This window comes from Mirounga leonina, unplaced genomic scaffold, assembly GCF_011800145.1.
Source record: "Mirounga leonina isolate KUSES-001 unplaced genomic scaffold, KU_Mleo_1.0 Mir_99, whole genome shotgun sequence".
NCBI lineage: Eukaryota > Metazoa > Chordata > Mammalia > Carnivora > Phocidae > Mirounga > Mirounga leonina.
The window spans coordinates 1,584,078-1,590,730 of NW_023270971.1; the positions used below are offsets into that span (position 1 = coordinate 1,584,078).

Consider the following 6,653-nt stretch of genomic DNA (forward strand, 5'->3'; position numbering starts at 1 on the left):
TTCAACTGTCAAAGATCCTATTCACAGAATTGTGTATATTTTCTCCTCTTCCTTAAATGTAAACTCCATGAGAAGTGACTCCATATAGTTCAGTCAGCTGCTGTGTTCCCTAGTACCTTGCCCACTGCCTGGCACTTAGTAGGTATTCAGTAAAGAGTGAATACATGTGCAAATGCATGAAGATATTTCTCAATTTTCATAGGCACACTTTGTTTTTTAATTTTTATTTCTGAAGGGGCTTTTTTGAAAAGAGTAATAATAATACAAAACCTAAGTGCCATTCTGAGAATTGCTTTGTTGAAAACTGGAGTAAGAATGTCAAATAGAGGAAATCCACACTTCTTTTTATAATGTTTTACAAACCTAATATTAAGTGGTAAGCATGTTTTGATAACTTTGTTTTAGTAGGACTATTAGAAAGTATCTCAATTCCTTTTATATCTGCTGCTTTAGTCTAGATTACATTAAATAGTATTCCTGTATTAATATTTAGAAAGTAGCATTGTTTATCCCTTAATTTCATTTCAGTAAATTCCAGATCATGAAAATATGCATATGCATTGTGTGTGTGTGTGTAAATGAAACTACTGAGTGACCTTAATAAAAATTATTTCCAATTACATAAGTCAGGGAAAGTTTATATTACGTCTTTTTCCAGAAATGACACTGATTTAGCTGTATATTCTCTCGAAAGCAACACATACTATTTAAACATTAAAGAGGAAAATCCAAAAGAGAAAAAAAAATGGGCTCGATAGCTGTGTGGAAGAAAAATCATCACATTTAATATGTAGGTATATTTATTTTATCACTACAAATGTTAGCATTTACAGGAAGGGTTTGTATATATTTTTCAAAGTTTTGCTCAGCCTAACTCCTATAAATCAAGGGGAAATTAACATCAGGACATGATAAAGCAGCCAAGACAAAATTGAAATTACTATAGCCTATACTTTACGTTTCACCACCATGTTCCCATTTTATGAATCTCATCTAGACCAAGGAAATGAGAAGCTTTGAAAGGACTTTTGAGATGACTTAGTTTTACCGTGAAAATACTTTTTAAATGCGGTTACTGAAGCCTAGAGTTCATGTGACATGTCAAAGTCACAAAGTTAGTTAGGATCTTCTGATTTTATTCAGCATTTTGAGTTTATATTAAATTATATCATGAATATATATATATATGTCATGAATATATATATATTCTAAAGTCCAAATATTATTTTAAAATAAATGAGAATAAGGTTAAATATATAATAAAACATATAAAATGGATTTACTGATGAATGGAAATGATAAATCAATAAATACTTGAAAATATTTTTTCTTTCAACATGCCAGATCTGAATAAAATGATCTCTACCATAAGTAGCTGACCTCTTTTCAGTAGACTCATTTAAAAAATTATTTATTCTAACTTAGGGAAGAGAGGAAGACACGGGTCTAGGATAGGAAAAGGGCTCTGGGAAAAGTCTATTTGCTAAAAAAAAAATCCTCCTTTATAGACTCTAATCGTATTGATAACCTCCTCGATTTAATTACAGGAACCTTAGAAAGTATAAACCAATCCGCAGTCTCTATGTGAATGAAAATCTTATTTATTTACTTATTTAGCCGAGAACCTAACCTTCCTTGGGGAGGGACAGTGTGGAAAGGGAATTAGAAGAGTGGAAGGGAAGGATCATTTAAGGCAAAGAGTTATACTTCCAGTGAGAGCAGAACCAAATGGTGTACTTGAAGTTGGATACTTCAGAGTGACATGCAAAGGCAAGTTTCACGGTTTGGGAGAGGTTGTTAATAGCCATATTCAATTCAGAGACTTCATAACAGGTGGCTGAGATGATTTTGCTCGGGCTCCAGAGGAAAGTACTCCATAAAATCCACCAAGCTGGGGAAGCGGCGTGCTGGAAGCCTTCTCAGAGAAATAATATATTTTTCATTAAGCGATCTGATAAGACTCAATTAAAAATTCTAATTAATTTGTAACCAAGAGCCAATTACTTCTGCTGCTTTGAATTTCTGATTTTACTGAATCAGGATTTGTATTGTCTAGTATCCACCATTCGAGGGTGTTACCTAGAGAAATCTATCCTGATTTTCTCTCACTAGCACCAGAAATTATTTATCCTCTTCAAGATGGCATAGTGTTTGATTTAAAAATCCACCACGTCATGTAGCTTTACAAGGGCTCCCAAATAGCATAGATAGGAACTCAGACTTTATTTAAGATTAAAGCCGTCTATTGAGAGTAATAGTCTAAAATGAATAAACCTCATCAACTCATTCATAAATACCAGGTGACTATACATGGTATATACCAGTACTATAGGTTTTGTGAGAAGTGTTATAAAACATCTAAGATATACTCTAAAGGCACTCACCATCTAGTTTAGGCAAAAGGACATGCAATCCCAGTAACGTGTATACACATTAGCTTCTAAAATATCTTAACACATGTGCTAGTGAAGCATGTGGAACTTCAGTCAGAGAGAAACATGTTAATGTTGTTTCAGTTCTATTCTCCAAGCCACACTATACATTCATCAGTGACAACTATCTGACAGGATGTTCCAAACCTCAGTACACACAAAACAACTCCGATTTTTGCTGGGTGGATTGGAGTGTTTCATGTAGCTCTGCTTTGCCTGGTTAAAGGAGTTCTGTCTGTCTGTCTGTCTTTTCTTTTCTTTTTGTTCTGTTAAAAATATGTGTGGATTCCAGGGGTAAAGTTAAGAAGGGAAAGGTCACAGTGGGATTGGAATGTAGGGTCATTTAAAACAGTCCAAGAGAATCCTGACCTTCAGAAAGATGGGGGCGGGGAGGAGAAGAGGAAAGACTTTTGAAATAACATCCTGAAAAGCAGATCTAAACACAGCATAATAATTGTTTAATATTCGAAAATTGATTTTACAAAACAAAGTATTTTGGCTAGCAAAGACATACTGCTTATCAATTGAGAAATGTGAGATGTTAATGAGTTTGATCCAAAGTTTGAGACAAATTAAGAAAGGTAATATTTCCTACAGGAGTTTTTAGTTCTTTTGTTTAACTCTTTGTTTATAATGTCTATCCTTGTTACTTGAAATTCTCGTTCTTTTTTCCTTTCCTTTCCCCTTCCTTCCTTCCTTCTTTTTTTTCTTTCCTTTCTTTCTTTTTTATCTTCTTTCTTTCTTGCTGTAAGATCGTATCTCTGCACTCTGAATCTGGTAAATAGTTCCTGAAGTACTAGTTAAAATACCCTTGATCCTACTCTGAGACAGCCCTGAAGACTTAAATGAATGGTGTTTGGTGATCTCAGCTCAGTCCCCAGTAAATGTCCACATCACAAAACCACATCACTTAATTTTAGGTGATTGATTATATCTGCTTAGTTTAAACTCAGGCTTGAGTCAGCCAGAGGACTTTATTACCCTCCATTCCTGTGAGGGTGGTCCAGCCAGGTCAAAGTCGAGGTCAATAATAGGGCAAGAAGGTACTGGCTTTGCCAGTAAGCAGACCTGCTCTCAACCAGAACAAAGAACTTCACTCCTCAGAGATGCTGTTTGTGCAAACAGATATAGTCACCACTAATACTCAAAGGCTACAGTGAACTCAAGTAGCATATTTGATCAAATAAAATCTTTTCATTATCCAGAGTTTGTTTATAACTTAATCTAGGAAGCAAAATATTTAAAATTATTAATTTATTAGATACTTTAAAAGCAGTAAGACTACATGAATTGATTCATCAACGAAAATATCTATTTAAATATGAAAATTGAAGATACAATTTTAAAAGTAACTTCTAATAGAAAAACATTTAATTATAAATAATAGACCCAAATTTAAATTTGTACACTAACTTGTATACGGTGAAACATTATAAAAAGATTAATAGTTTGTTCCCAAAAGGAATCTTGTATTTATATTTAAAATGCAAAACCAAAATATCTATACATTTTTATGTTAAAAGTCACATTTTAAAGTAGAACTAAATATTACTCATGGTAGGGAATTTCAGATTGTATAGTTGCAGCAAAATAAGATAACCCATTAGCACCAAACATATATAATTATTTTTTATGATTGTAATGGAAAATTATGACAAGAGAAATATTGATTTTAATGGTAACATTAAAAACCAGACACTAAAATATGTCATACAAAAAAATTATCCAAAAAGTTAATTTGGTCCTTAAGTACTATTAATTTGCAACTTCCACGTGAATTAGCCCATTAAATTGTGAATAGAAAGTGCTTTAGTATATTTTTGAACTAGAAACCATACTTTAAATAAAGCAAATTAAGTTGAATTGGATAAAAATGAGGATGATAATAAGTCAATAGAGAAACATATATTATAAAGCTTTAGTGGGTAACCAAACAGACCACCACTGTTTCTTACTGAATGTGGCCTTGAAGAAGTGACTTAATCTCTGAACGAACATTCCCTGTGAGGTGGTAAGTTGGGAAAGAGGCTTTATGGGGAATAATTTCTACCATGCAATTTTGTTGTAAAGAATCAAATGATTTCATATAGATAAAAACATATGACATATATCTGATAAATATTTGTGGAGATTTTTTCCTTGTAAAGAACTCATAAAGATGGCTTTAAGGAAAAATAGCTATAAAGACTGTAAGTCAAAATTCAGTGATTGTTTTCTAAGTTTTATAATCCCATTTGTTCTGCAGTGGTCTGTTTTGTAGGTAACCTCTAAGTAAGTATAATCTTAAATTCGTGTCATTTGTAAATTAGAAAATTAGTTACAATAACTTAAATTGGGCAGCAGGCAATAGAAATTCCCTCTTGTTGCCATGATGTGAGGTAGTGTGGCCATGTCCACATAGACCAAATAAACGACCTTGACTGTCCCTTCATTTGTCTTAACATCTTAACCATCAGTGCAGGGGCACCTGGGTGGCTCAGTCCGTTAAGTATCTGACTTTGGCTCAGGTCCTAATCTCAGGGTCCTGGGATCGAGTCCCATATGGAACTCCCTGCTCGGTGGGCTCTCTGCCTCTCTCTAATAAATAAAATCTGAAAAAAAAAAAAAAAAATCAGTGCAGACTACTGCAAATACAGGTCAGGAGTGGCAGTCAATACGTATCACTGCAACGACCAAAATAGATTAACTATGTCGCAATTCTTTTAAAAGACCTACAATTTTTAAAAACTGTATTTGTTTAAAAAAATATTACTTCCTATAAGAGGTTTTCCAAACTCCATTTGATATATAACTTTACTAGATATAACAAACAAACAAACAAAAACCTTCTTTTTACTTTTTGTCTAGTTTTGCATTTTTAGAAACAGAAGTAACACACAGTAGCAATAAGATAAAGAAATCACAGAAGGGCAGAAAATAAATGAGAGTCCTAAAACCAATGATCCTATTTTCCTGGAATAAACATTGTAAGATATTTATTTATTATTTATCCCCTCAGAACTTTAGGAACATACAAAAATATATATCCTTAACCTATTTTAAACAAAATTAGGAGCTTTTATGCGTGTGTAGGTATTTATATGCATGTATAGGTATGTAGGTATTTATATGCATGTATAGGTATGTAGGTATATATAACAGACTTCACCGTGTTCTGGGCAGTTCAGTATAGACTAATAGCCTAGAATAAAATCAAGTTTCTGCCTTGCGATTTTGGTTAGGTTACTCGACCTGTGTCTCAATTTACACAATATTAAAGTAGAATGATAATGACAATTAGATCCTTGGATAGTTGCAAATTTTCTAACTTATTATATGTGCTCTGTAATGTTAGCTATTATTACTATTTCATATCGGTATATATAATTTCTATCATTTTTAAGCTGCATCGTATTGAATGGATATGCCACATTTATTTAACCAATCTCCTATTAATAGACTTCTATATTATCTTTAATGTTTTGCTATAAATAAAGTGTACTAAATGAACTTAAGGATAATCCTTTGTGTACTGCAGTGAAAGTGTCTGTAAATGATTTCCTAGAAGTAGAATTTCTAGATTAAGCAATGTATGCATTAACAGTTTTGGTAGATATTCTCAAATCATCCTTTCAACAAGACACTGTGTCAGAATACCATGAACTATGTAAAATGCCTATTTTATCACACTATTTACAACACTAGCTAGTATCAATAATTTTAATCTTTGCAAGTTTGATTAAATTGAATGAGATAACTAGTTCAATACCTATTTTATTATTAGTTATATCAGATATCTGTTCATGAACTTAATTAGATACTTGCCTTATTTTTTCTGTGATCCATTCAAATCCTTTTCACTCACCTCCCAAGAATTTCATCTTTGTATTTTTTTTAACTTTCTAAAAAAATATGGGATGCTTCACGAATTTGACAAATCTGTGTGTCATCCTTACACAGAGGCCATGCTAAACATCTCTGTATCATTCCAATTTTAGTATACATGCTGCTAAAGTGAGCACTTCATCTTTGTATTCTTATTGATTTGTTAAGCTCTTTACATGTTAAGAGTATTCACCATTCTTTGTATCAAAAAATATGAGCAATCTTGGCAATAATCTCAGTCATTGCTTTCCCCTAACAATTTCTAATCCATACAGATAAATTTGAGGCACTTAATTATATATATATATGCATATTTGCACATAATTAAAATCATATGGTTGCTTGCCCAAAGTTTTT

General features: G+C 32.4%; 1 pseudogene; it reads right to left on the bottom strand.

Annotated features, from left to right (window-relative positions):
- Positions 1–6,317: 6,317 nt before the first annotated feature.
- Positions 6,318–6,433, bottom strand: LOC118006835 (annotated as a pseudogene).
- Positions 6,434–6,653: the final 220 nt, after the last annotated feature.